We start from the raw sequence: 22,096 nt of genomic DNA, 5'->3' as shown, positions 1-22,096 counted from the left end.
TGTAGAGTAATGTTTGAACCACAAAATCATAATGCTTGATTTATGGTACCTCTCAAACACATGAGAATCCACTTTACTTCCATTCAATGTTCTTTTCCAAGATTGTTCATATACCTGCTTACAAATCCCACTGCATATGCAATATCAGGCCTTATGCAGACCATTGCATACATTAAGCTTCCAACTGCTCATGCATATGGAAATTTACACAAATAATCCATCTCTTCCTGAGTCTTGGGACACATCTCCTTACTTAGTTTGAAATGGCTAGCCAAAGGTGTACTAACTAGTTTTGCATTCTACATATTAAATCTTTCCAACACCTTTTCTATGTACTCACTCTAAGACAATGTTAATTTGTGATTTTTCCTATATCTAGTTATTCTCATATCAAGAATTTGTTTTGCAAAACCCAAAAGCTTCATTGCAAATAAAATTGCCAATTTTCCTTTGAGCACATTTATTTCTTGCATGTTATACCCTACAACACGCATGCCATCTACATACAATAACAATATAATATAGTTGCCATCATTTTGCTTTTTAAGATAAACACAATGGTCAGAGTGACATCAAGTATAACCTTGTTCATACATAAACCTATCAAATTTTAGATGTCAGTGCCTTGGATACCATTTTAAACCATACAAGATCTTATTCAATTTGCACACTAACTTTTCCTTCCCTTTGACCTCATACCCTTGTGGCTGCTACATATATATTTCTTCCTCCAAATCCCCATGTAGAAGGTTGTCTTTAAATCTCACTACTCGAGATGCAAATCTTCTGCTACCACTAGACTTAAAATAGTTCTGATTGAAGTCATTTTAACTACAGGAGAAAAAAATCATCAAAGTCTATACCTTTCTTTTGTGTAAACCCCTTTCCCACAAGTCTATCCTTATACCTTTGTTTACCTCCATCTTCTTCCTTCAACCTATAAACCCATTTATTTTGCAATGTTGTTTTACCTACAGGTAACTTGACTAAGTCCCAAGTCTATTTATGCATCAAGGATTCCATTTATTCTTCCATGGCTTGCTGCCACTTCTTCCTGGTTTCTATCTACATTTCTTCTTCATATATTTATGGTTCACCGAAATCAGTCAACAATACATAATATAATGAAGGAGGATATCGTTGAGGGAGTCTACTTATCCTAGTGGATCTTCTAACACCACTTTCAAGTGTTTGAGGTGCCTATTGCTATTATGGTTGTTGTTGTTGTGGCAGCTAACCATTATGATTTTTAGGTACCTTTACGTTTTATGTGATCTCATCAAGCATTGTGTATTCTTTGTTTTCTTTTTCCTGTTTCTTTCCTTGCATTTGATCCTTATACACAACCTTTTCATTGAATATGACATCTATGCTCCTAATATAAGCGATAACCAAATTCATTAACACCATGTCCAATAAAGGTACATGTCTTTGATTTTTCCTCAAGATTTGTTTTATTTTCTTTATTAATGCGAACAAAGGTTTGACAACCAAACATCTTTAAAAATGAGTAGTTTACCTTTTTACCTATCCATGTCTCCTCTGGAATACCACCATCCAAGGAACTTGAAGGTCCTTTGTTTATTAGATAAACATAAGTATCTACAACATCTTCCCAAAATTGTAAGGGCAATCTTACTTGCAATCTCAGGCACCTTGCACACTCAATGATTTTCTTGTTCATCCTTTCTGACATGCCATTTTCCTGTGGTGTTCCTGGAACTGTCTTCTCTCTAAGAATCCCATGCTTTGAACAGTAGTTATCAAACTCTTTGCTACAATATTCACCTCCATTTTCTGATCTAAGACACTTCAACTTCTTTCATGTCTCATTCTCAACCAAAGCTTTCCATTTCTTGAAAGTATCAAATACATCAGATTTATTTTGAATACAATAAATCCAAGTTTTCCTAGTTGCGTCATCAATAAAAGTAACATAATAACGAGATTCACTAAGAGATGATACCTGAGCAGGTCCCCATATATTTGTATGCACAAGCTCTAATTTTTTTATCTTCTTTTCCTTCCCAACTCCGATAAATCTGACTCTCTTTTGTTTTCCATAAACACAATTTTCACATAAATCCAAATCAACAGGCTTTAAACATGGCATTAAATTTCTCGAGTGAAGGATCTGCATCCCTTTCTCACTCATGTGCCTGAGCCTATGATGTCATGACGTCGTATCTTCTCCTTTGGAGGTCAAAACATTAACAGAATAAGAAATACCATTTCATAAATACAATGTACCAACCTTATCTCCTTTTGTTATTACTAGGGCTCCTTTAGTGACATTCCAGGTTTTGTCTGTGAATGTAGTTACACAACCTTCACCACTTACCTATTGAACTTAATTTTTTCTTCACAACTGGAACATGCCTTACCTCCTTCAATAGCCATTGGTTTCCATTTTGCTGCTTTATAAAAAACTCACCCATTTCAATGATTTTACAGGGTTTATCATCACCCCAAACGAACATGTCCAAAATCTTCTTGAACATAGTCATGAAAATGTTTCCTATTAGGTGTAGCATGGAATGAAGCCCCTGAATCAACCACCTAGGCGTCAATAATATATTCTAATGAAAGAATCAAAGCATCTTTCAACACATCACCTGTCACATTCGCTTCATGATTGTTCTCTTATTGTCCATCTCCTCCTTTTCCTTTCTGACATTTGCAATCTTTCTTCAGATATCCTTTATTCCCACATTTCCAGCACACTATCCCTGATCTTGATTTGGATCTTCCTTTTCTTAACTTACTGTGATTTCCTAGGCTCCTTTGTCTTTCCATTTTTATTCCCCTAGTCTCTGCAGTCAAAGCATTACCTAATGTCTCACCGGAGATTTTCAATCACATTTCATCACTAAGCATGGCACTAAAAACATCATCAAACTTTAAAGTACTAGATCCAGAGACAGAGTTACTAATAGCCATAACTAATTCATTCCAACTTTCTAGCAATGAGCATAGAAATAACAAAGCCCTAACTTAACCATCAAAATTTACCCCTACAGAACTTAACTTACTGGTAACCATGTTAAATTCATTTAAATGATCAGCAACAAATTCGCCTTATGACATCTTCATATTAAATAGATGCTTCATAAGAAATACCTTATTTGAGGTTGAGGTTTTTTCATATAGTTTGGCCAATGCCATCATTAAACCTTCTGTTGTCGTTTCCTTTGAAATTTTAAATGCCACCAACGTTGCCAGACATAGTTCTATTGTTCCTAGTGCCATTATGTCGAGAATCTCCCATTCCATGTCTGTCATACTCATCGACTTCTTTGATTTCATGCTCAATGGTAAGTACAGATCTTTCTGATACAAATAATCTTCCATCTGCATTTTCCACAACTAGTAGTTTTTGCCATTAAATTTCTCGACCCCAAACCTACCATCCTCTGCCATTGCTCCCACTCAAACCAGGAACCCTTCACTCCTGTGAGTTTGTCAGCCAAATAGACCTTTGACTCTGATACCAGTTGTTAGAAATTAATTAACGGAGCAATAGAATACATAAAATATTGCATAAACACAAATACAAAAACACATGAAATAAGAGAGACAAAAATATACGTGGTTCACCCAATTTGGGTTATGTGCACGGAGAAACAATCAACCCTTCCTTTTATATTATCCAACGAAATGAAGAGATACAACCTACAATAGATCCATTTTAATTTCCTCTTCACTCTAACACATCCTCCTCTCTCTCTCTCTCTCTCAGAATAATAATACACAACCACAATACAATTCCCTTATAAGAAACCAAAGGTTGCCTTATAGGGGAAAAACCCTAAATTAACATAACTTCTACTGTCAGATTATCTGCCTAATGAACGGCTTAGATTGACTATGAAAATATAATATTTTACAAGGAATTTTTTCATTTATTTTGAGCTTTAGGGGTGCCGCCCCTGAACCCTCGAGAGGGGTGGGGTTCATAAAATTCATCATCACCCCCCTCACGAAAATTAAATGGGCAACGTTTCCATCCCGTTAGGAACAGGGATCCAACGCGGTTGAAAATAAAAAAAATAAATAAAATAAATAAATAAATAAATAAAATAAAAAACAACAAAACAAAAACAAAACAAAACAAAAACTCCACTTGGACCTAGTTGTTTCTCATCTTCACCATCATACTTGAAGACCAATTGAAACTGAGCATAATCTCAGTTTCTCCCTGGTTACAAATTTCGTAAACATATCTGCAGGATTTTGGCTAATGTGTATCTTTTCCAGCTTCAACTATCCATCTTCCAACATTGACTGTATCAATTGGTACTTGAGTTTTATATGTTTATTCTTCGAATGAAATGTTAAGTTCTTTGCAAGATGAATGGCACTCTACCTGTCACTGTATAACATTCCCATCTTCTGCCTCTTGCCTAATTCATCCATAAATCTTTGTAAACAAATCATTTCTTTACTAGCCTCTGTAACATCAACATACTCTACTTCCATTGTTCAAAGTGCAACAATGTTTTTCAATTTTGAAAACCAACTGACAGATGTTCCACCTCCAATAAACACATACCTTGTGGTGCTCCTCATGTTTTCTCTATCACCTATCATATCTGCATCAACATATCCCCGTAGATCAATGTTTGAACCACCAAAGCATAATGCTTTATTTGTGGTACCTTTCAAATACCTAAGAATCCACTTTACTACCATCCAATGCTCTTTTCCTGGATTTTTCATATACATGATTACAACTCTCACTGCATTTGCAATATCAGGCCTTGTGCATACCATTGCATACATTAAGCTTCCAACTGTTGATTCATATGGAACTTTACGCATATAATCCATCTCTTCCTGAGTCTTGGGACACGTCTCCTTATTTAGTTTGAAATGGCTATCCAAAGGTGTACTAAATGTTTTTGCATTATGTATAGTAAATATTTACAACACCTTTTCTATGTACTCACTCTAAGACAATGTTAATTTGTGATTTTTCCTCTCTAGTTATTCTCATTTCAAGGATTTGTTTTGCGGCACCCAAATCCTTTATTGTAAATGAATTTTCCAATTTCCTTTGAGCACATTTATTTCCTGCATGTTAGACCCTGCAACAAGCATGTCATCCACATAAAATAACAATATAATATAGTTTCCATCATTTTGCTTTTTAAGATTAACACAATGGTCAGAGTGACATCCAGTATAACCTGGTCGGATTTTCACACTAAATCCTCCTTCCCTTTAACCTCATACCCTTGTGGCTATTGCATGTATATTTCTTCCTCCAAATCCCCATGGAGAAAGGTTGTCTTTACATCTAACTACTCAAGATGCAAATCTCTTGCTGCCAATAGGCTTAAAATAGTTTGGATTGAAGTCATTTTAACAACAAGAGATTTTTTTATCATCAAAGTCTATACCTTTATTTTGTGCAAACCCCTTCACCACAAGTCTAGCCTTATACCTTTGTTTACCTGCATCTTCTTCCTTCAACCTGTAAACCCATTTATTCTGCAATGTTTTTTTACTTGCAGGCAACTTGACTAAGTCCCAAGTCTAGTTATGCATCAAGGAGTCCATCTCCCTTCCACAGCTTGCTCCCACTTTTTACTGGTTTCTATCTGCATTGCTTCTTCATATCTTTCCAATTCACCAGAATCAGTCAACAATACATAATATATTGAAGGAGAGTATCGTTCTGGGGGTCTACTTGTCCTAGTAGATCTTTTAACACCACTTTCAGGTGTTTGAGGTGCCTGTTGTTGTTGTGGCTGTTGATCATTATGATTTTCAGGCACCTTTACTTTTTTTATGATCTCATCACGCACTATGTATTCTTTGTTTTCTTTTTCCTATTTCTTTCCCTGCATTTGATCCTTATATAAGGCCTTTTCATTGAATATGACATCTTTTAAGTTATGGTATGTTTTATGCTTATAACATTTTACTTATCTTTCTTATTATTGCCCACAGATTAGCAATCACATGTACATAAAGTAAAGTGCAGATAGAACATTAAATGATCGACAGAAAACAAGCCAAGACAAGAGACACAAGATCTGGTGGCTAGACAAGGACAAACCCCAATGTGGGGAAACCCTTTGATCAAATCTTCCTTTAATTCTGCAGAGAGAAATAGTACATAAATCTGATTTACATCAGCAGCAACAAACCCCAGATCAGCCAAACTAGGGCAAACAATATCTTGCAAACCGACCGTCGGATCGGATTGATTCCTTCACCAGAAAATGCGGCCTTCATAGGAGATCTAGATTCACCTACAGCGCAGTTCTGAGAGGCAGACTGATGGTCAACGTTGGTCAAACTTTGGTTCTGCAGTTGCAACCGTAAATTCTGCACATTCCTTCCACACGTGTGAGAGAATAGTCTCTTTCTGCGCAGTAGGAGAAGAGCCTCTTTTCTGCGCAGGAGAGAGATAAAGAGATGTAATGAGTTGAGTGAGTCCAAATGAGGAAAAGACCTCCTGTATTTATACACAACTGTTGATGATTGAATAGATGCGACTGTTCGGCTTTTGAGCCTACATGAGTTGTAGGTCGGCTTGATAATTATTCCATAATGAAAATAAATTCATATCTCCATAAATACTTATCGGAATCAGATGATCTTTAGATCAATCCTACACCTCTCAACGAGAGGAATCTAATAAAAATATTATCAGCCATGAATAAGATGAGCCACAAGGAGTTTGGACCTAGTTGCCAATTTTAACACTTCCTCTCAACTAGGGAGAACTCCATCTGCAATCTGTCTGTCGGTCGCTACTATTCATCCATCAAATGCACTGCCCTATACAGCTTGACCCCTGCTTTGCTCTACTCTATCTTGCCTGCTCTACTCTATTCTGTTCTGCCCTGTTCTTATATGCTCTGCTAAGCTCTGTTCTGCTCTGCTCTGCTTTGTTTGAATTATGAAGAGGAAGAAATGATCGAGGATGTATCATACTGACAAAGTCAGTCTCAGAGTGTGTACCACTGGTCCTAGACCAGTCTCAGCCGACCCGAAGTCAGTGTCATAGTGGGTACAACTCCTACCACTGGTCCTAGACCAGTATCATCCTCCACTGACTCAAAGTCAGTCTCAGAGTGTGTACCACTAGTTCCAGACCAGTCTCAACCAACCCGAAGTCAACGTCATAGTGGGTACAACTCCTACCACTGGTCCCAGACCAGTATCATCCTCCACTGACTCAAAGTCAGTCTCAGAGTGTGTACCACTGGTCCCAGACCAGTCTCAACCGACCCGAAGTCAACGTCATAGTGGGTACAACTCCTACCACTGGTCCCAGATCAATGAAGGTCAGCCTAGCATAGGGAGTATGGTAGATACAATGATGCATCCGTCGGTACTACTATGGTCCCTATCCTCATTTCCCTACTCATTGATCAGATTAGAGGTACTTCCCATGAGTCCCAGACTGCATGGGTAGGAATCCTTGATAGGAGAACTTAATCAATCTTGTCCTCACAAGAGAATTAATCATCTTGCTACATAAACGCCATGGAGAACACATCATCCAGGCCTCACAGGAGAACTAATCATCCTGCTACATAGTCGTCATGGAGAACACATCATCCAGACCTCACAGGAGAACCAATCATCCTGCTACATAGTCGCCACGAGGTGTACATGTATACCACCAGGGGATGGTGAATCACCCTGTGGTCATATGTCGCTCCAAGAAGTACCCCGCACCCCCTCGGAGCTCCCAGAGCTTAATGCATCATACAGGACCCTCATCAGAGGGTCTTTGAACAACACCAAGTTGTTCTCAGAAAGTCAGGAATTTGACTTTCCTTAGGGGCTTTGTCAGAATGTTGGCGACATGTTCATCTGTACCAATATGTTGGAGCCTTACTACTCCTCGCTGCACCATATCTCAAATATAGTGGTACTTGATATCGATATGCTTGGAGCGATCATGAAATAAGGGATTCTCTGACAAACGAATCCCACTCTGGTTGTCACATAAGATCGCGGTGGTATCCAATGTAAATCCAAACAGCTCACTGGAGATCTTTCATAACCAGACTGCCTCACAGGAGGCCATGCTAGCAGCAATATACTCTGCTTCGGTGGTGCTCAAAGCCACCGACTTTTGCTTCCTGCTCATCCAGGATATCGAAGCAGATCCCAAGGTGAAACAGCACCTAGAAGTGCTCTTACGGTCCACCACACTACCTGCCCAATTAGCATCAGTATATCCAAGTAGTCTCACATCTCTGGCAGTGTATCTTAACCCATAAGTGATTGTGCCACGAAGATATCTCAACAGATTCTTGGCACCAATCTAATGTATGTGGTGAGGTTCAACCATATGTTGACTCAATGTGTTGACTGCAAAGCATATGTCTGGACGGGAGTTCACTAAGAACATTAATGCTCCGACGAGTTGACGATACTCGGTGGCATTTCGCAAAACAGGTCCAGCAGCACTACCACTTAACTTTTTGAAGTCAAGCTCCATCGGGGTAGTTACGGGCTTGCAGTCCACCATACCGAATCTTTCCAGAATCTTCACCACATATTTTCCTTGAGATAGGAAAATTTCCCCTGGCTTCTACCAAACTTCGAGTCCTAGGAAATAGTGCATCAGTCCTAGGTCCTTCATTTCAAATTCAGAAGCCAACTCCCTCTTACATTTGTGAATGAGAAGGTCTGTGCCTGTTAGGAAGAAGTCATCCACATACAGCACTAGTATGAGAGGTTTGTCATCTTCAACCTTAAAGTAAAGGTTAGGATCGACTTCACTCCTGGTGAATCCTAGCTTCATCAAGTAGTTATCCATCCTCTCATACCATGCTCAGGGTGCTTGCTTCAGCCCATAGAGAGCTTTCTTTAACCTGCATACATGAGATTTTCGATCATAAATCTCAAATCCTTTAGGTTGCTCCACGTAGACCTCTTCTTTGATTGAACCATGCAAGAACACGGTCTTGACATCCATCTGATGTAGGTTCCATCCTTGTGAAGCCGCAAGGGCTATGATCGAGTGGATGGTGGTATATCTGGAAACAGGTGCAAATATCTCGTCATAGTCTATACCTTCCTTCTGGGAGAAACCACGAGAAACAAAATGAGCCTTAAACTTTTCCGTACTTCCATCTGCTGCATGCTTTATCTTGTAAAGCCATTTAGAAGTGACAATTGTCTTGTCCTAGGATGTAGGAAATACTTCCCATACATCATTCTTCATAATAGACTCATATTCTTTGGTCATAGCATCCTTCCATACTTGATGCTTGACGGCATCTGAGAATGATGAAGGCTCATTTTTTATGATCGTGCTCATGATGGTTAGGTATCCCTGATACCTGTTAGGTTTCTTACTTTCACGGAATGTTCCTCGGGGTGCAGCATGTCCTTCAGCATCATCAAGTAGCCCCCCAAGCCATGAAGGCCTCTTCCTAGAAGAGGAAGGCTCATGTGGAGGAGGATCAATCGAATCCATGGGTTCTTTCACATCAGGCATTGTTTCATCATCCTTTTCTTTTGGTTCCCTGGTGTCGACTTCTTGAGAGCTCCTCAAAGTTGGAAGATTGTCCACCTTGCTAAGAGCCATATCTTCGTCAAAGGTGAAATCATGACTAATCACGAATTCCCTTTGACCGACTACATAGATTCTATAGCCCTTAGTATTTTCACTATAGCCCAGGAAGATTCCTTTCTTTCCAGATGCACCCAATTTATTTCTTTTCTCTTTTGGCACATGAAAATATACATGGATTCCAAAAATTCTAAAATGAGATACGTCAGGTTTCTTACCGGTGAACATTTCTTCAGGAGTCATGGAACCCAATGCTTGATGACGGCATCAGTTTTGTACATATACGGTGGTGTTTACAGCTTCGGCTCATAGAAACTTCGGAAGTCTTTGATCATGAAGCATGGCACTGACAGCTTCCACAATCGTATGGTTCTTCCTTTCCGCCACACCATTCTGTTCAGGAGTATTTGGTGTAGTAGTCTCCCTCTTGATGCAAGCCTCTTTACAAAAGTCATGAAACTCATTAGATTCATATTCAGTCCCATTATGAGTCCTTAAGATTTTGATCTTCTTTTCGGTTTGATTCTCGATCAAGGCTTTGAAGTGTCGAAACCAAGAGAACACTTCATCCTTCTTTTTCAAGAAGTATATCCAAGTCTTTCGAGAATAGTCATCTGTAAAAGTAAGGTAATATGAATATCCTCCCAAGGAGTTCACAGGCATCATACCAGATATGTGTAAGTGAACCAGTTGTAATATATCGGAGGTCTTGCTTTGGCTTGAGGGGAATGGTCCCCTTTTGAGCTTTCCTTCGGCACATCCCGGACATACACCTTCTTTCTCTACTCGGAATTCGGGCATCCCTGTTACCATTTGTCTTACATCGGGTAGAGCTTTATAATGAAGGTGGGAAAACCTCTAATGCCAAAGTTCGGACTGAAGAGATGTGTCACAAGACATGACACCTAGCGGACTTCCACCAACCTGATATAATGAATCAACTCGAAACTTAAGAGTGAAGGCATCTTTAACATTATTTTTCCATATACGTACCTTGCCATTGCTTAAGGTTACCTTGTAGCCTTTGTCTTCCATTGCCGAGATGGACACCAGGTTCTTTTTGAGGTCAGGTACATATAATACATCCTGTAAGTGGATCGTATTACCTTGATTCAATTTAAGAGAGACATTGCCTACACCTTTCACGGGATATTTCATATTATCTCCAAGGAAAATTTCCAGGTTAGTTTCCTTCTCTATCAGATTATGGAGAACTTATTTGTAACTAGTGAAGTGCCTTGAGGCATCACTATCAATGAGCCAAATTCCCATTGAGTCCGAAGTAGCAGAGGTAGATAGAGAAGTTGGTAGATAATATTCATCCTGCTTATTTTCAACAATGTTGGATTCATACCTGGAATTTCTAGCCTTCTTGAATGGTTGTCCTCTTCCTTGATTTCCAGTACTCCTTTTACCTTTGCTATTGAATTTTCGATTCCTTTGATTGCCATGAGAGGGATTTTGATCATCGTCCTAGTGTGAGTCCTTTCTATCAGGGCACTCCCTTGCATAGTGACTTGCTTTATCACAAATGTAACATCATCATTTTCTTCCACCCTTAGGTCCGACCTTTATTTTTTATTTAGTCCCGAAATTATTTCTTTTCTTAGCATGAGAAGAAAAGGCAGCAGGAGGACCTTTAGGCATGGGCATTTCTTGCTCTTCTACCCTTGTTTCTTCTTGAATGCATCTAGCCATTAATTCCTTGAAACCAGGAATTACATTATTGTTTAGAAGAGTAGTCCTGAACATGTACCATTCAGATGGTAATCCTCCAAGAGTCATCAGTGCCATTTCCCTATCAGTAATAGTCTCCCCAATAGATAGGAGATCGTTCCTGATCTCGGTGATTCTTAAGAAGTATGCTTGCATACTCTCATCTTTTCCCTTCTTAATTTCCTTCAGCGTATTTCTAAGAAACAAGACTTGATTTGCATCATTAAATTTAAATAAACTCACCAGTCTATCGTAGATTTCCTTGGAGGTGTTCAGGTTGGAGATGTAGGCCACCAAGCACTTGTCAATAGAGTCCCGAATGATCTTCTTTGTTTTGACTTCGTCGGTTTTCCATTTGTTCCTAGCAGCAGCGGGTGCATTCGATGGAGGCTCAACAACATTGCCTCTCACATGGTCCAACACTCCTTGATCTTCTAAGGTTAGATCGATAAAAATCTTCCATCCATGATAGTCAGCTTTCTCACGGAGCTTGTCTTCGACAGGGAAGAGTGTTGAGGACCCCATAGTTCTTTTAGGATAGCCTTGCCAATCTTCTCTTCAGTGATTGCTCTTGCTCTTGCTCAGGCTTTGTCTTCACCTCAACTCTAATACCATGTTAAGTTATGGTATGTTCTATGCTTATAACAATTTTCTTATCTTTATTATTATTATCCACAAATTAGCAATCACATGTACATAAAGTAAAGTGCAGATATAACATTAAACGATCGACAGAAAACAAGCCAAGACAAGAGACACAAGATGTGGCAACTAGCCAGGGAAAAACCCCAATGTGGGGAAACCCTTTGATCAAATCTTCCTTTTCTTCAATAATTCAGCAGAGAGAAATAGTACATAAATCGGATTTACATCAGCAACAACAAACCTTAGATCAGCCAAACTAGGGAAAACAATATCTTGCAAATCGATCGTCAGATTGGCTTGATTCTTTCACCAAAAAATGCGGCCTTCAAAGGACATCCAAATTCACCTACAACGCAGTTCTGAGAGGCAGACTGATGGCCAACGATGGTCAAACTTTGGTTCTGCAGTTGCAGCCCTAAATTCTACACCTTCCTTCCACACGTGTGAGAGAAGAGTCTCTTTCTGCGCAGTAGGAGAAGAGCCTCTTTTCTGCGTAGGAGAGAGAGAGAGATGTGATGAGTTGAGTGATTCCAAATGAGGAAAAGACCTCCTGTATTTATACGCAACTGTTGATGATTGAATAGATGCGACTGTTGGGCTTTTGAGCCTACATGAGTTGTAGGTCGGTTTGATAATTATTCCATAATCAAAATAAATTCATATCTCCATAAATACTTATCAAATCGAATAATATTTAGATCAATCCTGCACCTCTCAACGAGAGGAATCTAATAAAAATATTATCATCCATGAATAAGATGACCCACATGGAGTTTGGCCCTAGTTGCCAATTTTAACAACATCTCTGCTCATGATTTTTTTATTTTCATAATCATATAAGCAATAACCAAAATTATTAATACCATATCCAATAAATGTACATTTCTTTGATTTTGCCTCAAGCTTTGTTATATTTTCTTTATTAATGTGAACAAAGGCTTCACAACCGAAAGTCTTTAGAAATTAGTAGTTTACCTTTTTACCTGTCTATGTCTCCTCTGTAATACCACCATCCAAGGAACTTGAAGGCCCTTTTTCTATTAGATAAACATTAGTATCTACAACCTCCGCCCAAAATTGTAAGGAGAATCCTGCATGCAATCTCATGCACCTTGTACACTCCACAATTGTCTTGTTCATCCTTTTTGATACACCATTTTCTCGTAGTGTTTCTAGAACTGCCTTCTCTCTATGAATCCCATGCTCTGAACATTAGTTATCAAACTCTGCCCCAGTATTCACCTCCATTGTCCTATCTAAGACACTTCAACTTCTTTCTTGTCTCATTCTCAACCAAAGTTTTCCATTTCTTGAAAGTATCAAATACATTAGATTTATTATGAAGACAATAAATCCAGGTTTTTTTAGTTGCATCATCAATAAAAGTAACATAATAACAAGAACCACCGAGAGATGATACATGAGCAGGGCCCCATACATATGTAGGCACAAGCTCTAATTTTTCGCTCTTATTTTCTTTCCCAACTCTGATAAATCTGACTCTCTTCTATTTTACGTAAATACAAATTTCACAAAAATCTAAATCAACATGCTTTAAACCTGGCAACAAATTTATTGAGTGAAGAATTTGCATCCCTTTCTCACTCATGTGCCCAAGCCTATGATGCCACAATGTCGTATCTGCTCCGGTGGAGGTCAAAGCATTAACATAATAAGAAACACCAATTCATAAATACAATGTACCAACCTTTTCTCCTTTTGTTATTATCAAGGCTCCTTTAGTGACCCTCTAGGTTTTGTCTGTGAATGTAGTTACATAAGCTTCACCACCTAACTGCCTTGTTGAAATTAGTTTTTTCTTCAGATCTAGAACATGCCTTACCTCCTTCAATAACCATTGGTTTCCATTTTGTTACTTTATAAAAACCTTACCCATTCCAATGATTTTATAGGCTTTATCACCACCCAAATGAACATGTCCATAATCTCCTTAAACATAGTCATGAAAATGTTTCCTATCAGGTTTAGCATGGAATGGAACCCCTAAATCAACCACCTAGGCATCAATAATATTTTCTAATGAAAGAATCAAAGCATCTTGCAACACATCACCTGTCACATTCGCTTCATGATTGTTCTCTTGTTGTTGATCTCCTTCTTTTCCTTTCTGAGATTTGCGGTCTTTCTTCAAGTGTCCTTTCTTCCCACATTTCTAGCACACTATCCATGATATAGATTTGGATCTACCTTTTCTTGACTTACTGTGATTTCTTGGGCTCCATCCTCTTTCTATTTTTCTTCCCCTGGTCTCTGCAGTTAAAGCATTACCTGATGTCTCACCAAGCTTTTTCCATTGCATTTCCTCGCTAAGGATGGCACCAACAACATCATCAAGCTTTAAAGTACCAAATCTAGAGACAAAGTTACTAATAGCCATAACTAAGCCATTCCAACTTTCTAGCAATGAGCATCGAAATAACAGAGCCCTAACTTCATCATCAAAATGTACCCCTACAGAACTTAACTGGTTGTTAATTGTGTTAAATTCATTTAAATGATCAACAACAAATCCGCCTTTTGACATCTTCACATTAAATAGACGCTTCATAATAAATACCTTATTTGAGGCCAAGGGTTTTTCATATAATTTGGCCAATGTTGTCATTAAACCTTTTGTTTTCGTTTCCTTTGAAATGTTAAATGCCACTTACGCTACCAGACACAACTGTATTGTTCCTAGTGCCTTTCTGTCGAGAATCTTCCATTCCGCGTCCATCATACTCATCAACTTCTTTGATTTTATGCTCAATGGTGGGTACATATCTTTCTAATACATATAATCTTCCATCTACATTTTCCAGAACTTGTAGTTTTGGCCATTCAATTTCTCGACCCTAAACCTACCATCTTCCACCATTGCTCCCACTCGAACCAAAAACCCTTCTCTCATGCGAGTTTATTAGTCAAATAGACCTTCAACTTTGATACTAGTTGTTATAGATTAATTAACGGAGCAATGAAATACATAAAATATTGCATAAACACAAATACAGAAATGCATAAAACAAGAAAGATACAAATATACATGGTTCACCCAATTTGGGCTATGTCAACAGAGAAACAACCAACCCTTTCTTTATATTATCCAACAAAATTAAGTGATACAACCTACAACAAATCTGTTGTAATTTCCTCTTCGCTCTCACACAACCTCCTCTCGCTCTCTCTCTCCCTCCCTCTCAGAATAATAATACACAATTGCAATAAAATTCCCTCATATAAAATGAGGTTTCCTTCTAGGTAAAAAAAACCCTAAATTAACATAACTTCTACCGTCAGATCATCCGCCCAATGAACGACTCATATTGATTATGAAATTACAATATTTTACAAGGCAACTTTTCATCTATTTTTAGCTTCGTGGACACTAGCCTCGAACCCCCGCTGGGGGGGGGCTCATAAAATTCGTCGCCCCCCCCCCCAAGACCCCCCTGACAAAAATTAAATGAGTGGTGTTTCCGCCCTATTAGGAACATAGATCCAACACAGTTGAAACAAAAAAAACCTTTGAACAATCATGAAGATAGTCAGGCTCCACACCCAACAATCTCCCACTTGGAGATTGATATATCAATTCCATCATTGCTTCACTTGCTGGACAATGACTCCACTTGGAACTACCTATTTCTCATCTTCACCATCATACTTGAAGACCAATTGAAACTAAGAAAAATCTCAGTTTCTCCCTGGTTACAACTTTCGTTAACATATTTGTAGGATTCTAGCTAGTGTGTATCTTTTCCAGCTTCAACTGTCCACCTTCCAGCATTGACCGTATCATAAATGGTACTTGAGTTGTATATGTTTAGCCTTGGAATGAAGTGTTGAGTTCTTTGGAGGATGAATGGCACTCTGGCTCTCACTGTATAACCTTCCCATCTCCTGCTTCTTGCCCAGTTCATCCATAAACCTTTGTAACCAGATCATTTCTTTACTAGGCTTTGTAGCAACAACATACTCTACTTTCGTTGTTGAAAGTGCAATAATGTTTTGCAATTTTGTAACCCAACTGATAGTTGTTCCACCTACAGTAAACACATACCTTATCGTGCTCCTCCTATTATCTCTATCATCTGCCATATCTGCATCAACATATCCCTATAGAGAAATGTTTGAACCACCAAAGCATAATGTTTGATTTGTGGTACCTCTCAAATACCTAAGAATCCACTTTATTGCTATCCAATGCTCTTTTCCTAGATTTTTCATATACCTGCTTACAAATCCCACTGCATGTGCAATATTAGGCCTTGTGCAAACCATCGCATACATTAAGCTTCCAATTGCCGACGCATATAAAACTTTACACATATAATCCATCACTTCCTGAGACTTGGGAGACATCTCCTTGCTTAGCTTGAAATGGTTAGCCAAAGGTGTATTAACTCAGTTTGCATTCTCCATATTAAATCTTCCCAACACCTTTTCTACATACTCACTCTGAGACAATGTTAATTTGCAATTTTTACTGTCTCTAGTTATTCTCGTATCAAGGATTTGTTTTGCAACACCCAAATCCTTCATTGCAAATGTATTTGCCAATTTTCCTTCGAGCACATGTATTTTCTACATGTTAGACCCTACAACAAGCTTGCCATCTACATACAATAACAATATAATATACCTGCCATCATTTTTCTTTTTAAGATAAACACAATGGTCAAAGTGACATCTACTATAACCTTGTTCAGACATAAACCTTTCAAAATTTAGATAACAATGCCTTGGAGCCTGTTTTAACCCATACAAGCTCTTCTTTAGTTTGCACACTAACTTCTCCTTCCCTTCGACCTCATACCCTTATAGCTGAATATATATTTCTTCCTCCAAATCCCCACGAAGAAAGGTTGTCTTTACATCTAACAACTCAGATTGACTACGAAATTACAATATTTTACAAGGCAACTTTTCATCTATTTTTAGCTTCGGGGGCACTGCCCCTGAACCCTCACCCGGGGGGGGGGCTCATAAAATTCGTCGTCACCCCCCCTTGATGACGATTAAATGAGCAACGTTGCCACCCTGTTAAGTACATAGATCCAACGCGACAAAAAAATAAAAAATAAAAAATAAATAAATTATATATATATATATATATATATATATATATATATATATATATATATATATATATATATATATATATATATATATATAATATCAGGGTCCACACCCCGGATGCGGGTGTATTTAACGAATGAACGGCAGGTGGCTTGTCACATGGGCAGCTGGCAGCCCGGACAAGCCACCATAAATCAACACGCCGAGGTAATAACTGCGAAGGAGGGTGAAGCCATAGGGAGGCTCAGTTTGGCTCAAGCGACATTCATTGCGGAGAGGATTTTTCTTGGGATGTCCATTCCGGTTCAGGCGCCAAAGGTTGAAGCCATGGGGAGGCTCAGTTCGGCTCAAGCGACATTCATTGCAGAGGGGATTTTTCTTGGGATGCCCATTCCGGTTCAGGAACCATTCAATGTGCAGCCACGGACAAGGCACATGGCGATCCATAAATTCGGAACCCATGCTGTATTCCTGCATTCTTCCAAGCGGCTTCAGCAACTTCTGGAAGCAACGGAACATACTCTGGCAGGGTGTAAGCTTTCCTCGAGGAATTTGGTTAAGGAAGGCCATTGCAGGATGCCAATTGAGAGACTTAGGATGGGAAGTCGACGCGGTGGAACAAGGGGTCGCCCTGCTACTCAGAGGCCCGCTACTTCTCCCTCCGCCTCTGTGGACAATCCTTCTGGGCAGAACAGAGGCCTGAGAGGCACCGTTAGCCATAGCATTGAACGAGATAGGGGTGAAATCTTGGACTGCGGTCACAGGGAGCATCCGACAGTCAGATATCGTATCCCCTGCACGCTGGAAAATAACACACTCATTGTTTCAGTCACTGTGGAGCACTGCAGCAACCTCCGGAGGCCTGGGGACAACCTGACAGTGCCAAGGGTGGATATGCAGGTTCCCAGAGTGGACATGAGGCGACCCACGCAAGCAGAAGAGGCTGGACCCAGTGAGCCAGCTCCGAAAATGTCGCACCAAGATGCAGAGGATGACAAGAAGCTCAAGGGCTTGGCAACGGATGAGCCTTACCTCACTGATGAGGATTAGTTCAGAAGCCTCTGTCTTCATGGCCAGAAATGCTACTCTCAGTCCATCTCCTTCTGTTTTCTTGGTATGTTTGTTTGTCATAGAGTCAATGTCCGCCGCGAAGGTTTGCGTGTCCACTGTGTTAGACTACGTGTCAACTGTGTCCAGTTATGGGTCCATCGTGTCAAGTCATATGTCCGCTGTGTTGGCTCAAAAGCCTGTTGTGTCGATTATATACTGGTTATGTTGGAGGAAAGATACAGGTCCCTTTTTGCCTGTTGCTTAGAATGGATAATCATGGGAAATTCTCTTCGGAGATGCGAGGCTTCGGCCTTTTGTAAATTTTGCTGTATTTTTGATTTTTGTAATATAAATTAGTGCAGTTTTACGGAGAAAAAAAAAATATCAGGGTCCACACCCAACATAAGGCATCTTATTCAACACTTATCTTTTTTTATCTCCTTTTACAATTATATTTCTACACTCAACTTTAAGTTTTTGTCCCTGATGATGGGTAGAGTGTCCACTATAACCATTGTGCATTTCAAAAACTTTGGACATTGTTATTTTCCAAATGATTATTCTTCAAATTTCTCTTACCAAGTGCACAAGTTGAATATCAATCTTTGTGATGTATGCACCTCTGCGTGGAGTCATGATCAACAATGCATGCACCTCTATGTAGAGTAACAATCTAATCACATTTAAACCAAAATAATTTAAGAAATTGATTGGTAAAGTAGATTTAAAGAACGATTTCCATATATCACATATGATGAATGTTGATATATTAACATATTGCTTGCTACATGTATGCACATCACTAAGAGAATAAGGTATTAGACATATCCTTTACAACATCGTGTGATTGTGTTTCAAAACAGTGCTAGTCCAACTTGTTTGTTAGCACGACGATTTGCATGATAAGAACTTATACATTCATGGGATTAATGATTGAGTCTAGTACATGTATACCTAAATTAGAACAACCAATAAGGGTCTGATTCCCATGTATGTACCTAAATTAGAACAACCAATAAGGGTCTGATTCCCATGTATGTAATATAGATTTCTAATTTTTTTATTCTCCATTTCTTTATTTTTCAAAAGGGTTATTAGATATTTCTAATCTAAGAAACTTAGATATTCAATAATTTCAAGTTTATGAGTATGCCTATTGTAATATCGAATAACATTAGGTTGCTTCATTTTTTTCTCATTGATTGTAACATGAAAGTAGAATCCCTAAGTTGTTGTACATAATGTTAGATTATCGTAATAGGATAAACTTATTGAACAACAACCTTAGGGGCATCACACCACCATGGTCGTGCGCTGGGTAAGAGTTTCCAACATTAATCCTTATATTCACTTTGATTATTGCTTCTCTTAAATATGTTTTACCTTTTTTATTTTCTATGAAGTTTCATTTCTTTTATGTGTATACGAGTGTTAATTTTTTTCTTCCACCATCTAATGAACAAGGTTTAAGAATAAATAAAAGTTTTACCTAAAATATATGGAGATTTATTTCTATGGATTATAACAACTAGAAAGGCGGGTTTTTTGATAGATATAAAGAAACAATAATAAAACTAGGCAGGTTTCCCATGAAATCCTTATAGGTATGTGAACTGTATTACATATGTAGGTTATGAATATCCCATTTATTCCACTCAATTAAGCTTTATCAAACCTTAAGTATTACTATGTTTTCTATGATGAGTTTTGTAAGTATGCCAATCTTGTTACACATATGCAAGTCATAGATTTCCATTAATTCAAACTCATTGTTGGGCTTTATCAAATCTTAAGCACCCAAGTTTCTTCACTACTTTTCTTTCTTGTTCAAAACAATTACTTTGATATTTTGTTTTAAGCAAACTCAAAATTACCATATTTTATCTTCTTGACTATTTTGTTGATATATTAAAAGCCTAACATAACGATAGTGATGGTTCATAACTTGGTAAAGCAAGGTAACTTACTTTGCTTTCCTTCTTTCTAACTAATGTACATTAGGTAAAAGCTTTAGTATGCAACCTTCACTTTGCACTTAAGAAACATTACAAAATCAATTATTTTACCTAGCATGGAAGCCTTTTCCCTTTAGAAAATGAAGAACAATGAGTTTTATTAATGCTACAATCACCATTGGACATCTAAAATGAATGTGCAACAAATAATAAGTTGAAAAGAAGAAATCCTTATTCTTTAGTACGCGATCCTTTATTTTATTTGTGATCCTCTCCCTATGTAACTACAACCTGAACCAACAAATTGCCACATGAAACATAACATCTACAATCTTCTTAAGATCCATGAAAGCTTGATCGTATCCTATGAAAAAATGAAAGTGAAACATACTCATTTTGCAACATTATGCCGTTCTTGTTGGGAATGTGTTATATTCTTTGCATGATTAGCCTCACACATTGTGTTGTGTTGGGGGTTTAGGGGTAAAGCCCTCAAGAAAAAAATGTGGCATATTTTTGGTCCATATTTGGCCCATTTTTTGGTGTTTTTAGTCCCATGGCAATATAATTATAGTTAGGGAATATAATCTAGGTTAACAAATTAGTGTTTTGGATGCCACATAATCATATATAATGTATTGTAAATAGCAAATTTAATACAATGAGAGTTGAAGGAGTGACTCTAAACATTTGTGGTTTTCTTGGTTGGAAATTTGTAGGGTAAATCTTTGAGTACTATGTGTGAATGCTATTGTTTCATTTCTATTTTTAACAAGAATATATACACATTATTATATTGTAAAGGGTTAAAGCTTACAAATGTGTGTCTTATCCATGGCATGGATTGTAAAGTTAGGTTGTATGGATTTGTAGCCTATCCATGTCGTGGATTCTAATGTCGAGGTTGGGGAATTCCACCATAACCTTGCATTATCACTTGTCTAGAATGATGTAAACTTTGTTCTTCTTTTTATTTATCTGTTCTTCTAATAATAAGAATATTGACATGGCCATTAATGAGATAATAATAAAATGAACTTGGACATTTTCAAGCAAATAATAGAAAAGAAATTTGAGCACAATGAATAGATGTAGTCCAAACATTTAAGAAATCATGTTGAATAAATTAAGAGAATCTACTTTAATAAGTGTACTAATATAAATTAGTTGCAAAGATTGTCTCTTTTATTTGAACATTCCCTTTATCGTTTGAAAAGAACATAATTTTATACTTGTAAAAGTATGCATTGATCAATTAAACATTATTACAATCTAAATATTCATTAAAACAAAAACTTTATCCTAAACAACTAAAATAACCACTGATTCTGTCCACGGGGTCTTGGATTGATGACGATTGGGTGCTCTGTTAAGGCATTGTTTGATGTGAAGTCACCGGCTCAATTCCCTGTCTTGATCGAGGTGATATTATTGACATGATGAAGATGCAGTCTTGCCAAGCTTACAAAAAAAATAACCACTAATTCTAAATTCTAAAACTTTTTTTCTAGTTATTTACAATAAACACAAATCTTTATAATATAATTTCACAATGTGTTTTATAGACAAGTCTCATTCATGAATTTTTCACATCTTTCATTCATAAATCATATAACATATCATAGTTTTTATAAATCATATAGCATATCATAGTTTTTAAATGATTTGGTTTTTAAATTATTATGATTTATCTGGGAAAAAATGATTATTAAAAAATAATTAAATATTTCTTAAAAAATTAAATGTGAACATTGGAAAATAATTAAATACCCCTTTAAAAAATTAATGTGACTCTAAGGATGTAATTGTAAAAAATGTTAAAAAAGAAGAAGAAGAAGAAATGATGTAATTGTAGATTATATTTAGAAAATTTTGTGTCATACTATTATCATGAACAAGTTCAAAATAAAAAGTTCGGTACCTTATGAGATAATGTTGAGTTAAACATGAACAACTACCATCAAAGCAATTGCTTTGGTGTGGCTCATAAGATATCTAAAAAGAATTGAGCAAATGAGAGTAGGTAGATGGCCTAATGTTATCTTCAATCAAGGCATGAGTGAAAGAAATAAAACATGGATGAGACAAAACTACACAT

This window comes from Pinus tabuliformis, chromosome 7 (assembly GCF_031772625.1).
Source record: "Pinus tabuliformis cultivar Carrire ecotype Pingquan chromosome 7, CPIR1, whole genome shotgun sequence".
NCBI classification, from domain to species: domain Eukaryota; kingdom Viridiplantae; phylum Streptophyta; class Pinopsida; order Pinales; family Pinaceae; genus Pinus; species Pinus tabuliformis.
The sequence above is the reverse complement of the archived record's forward strand: the minus strand, read 5'-3'. Positions refer to the sequence as shown.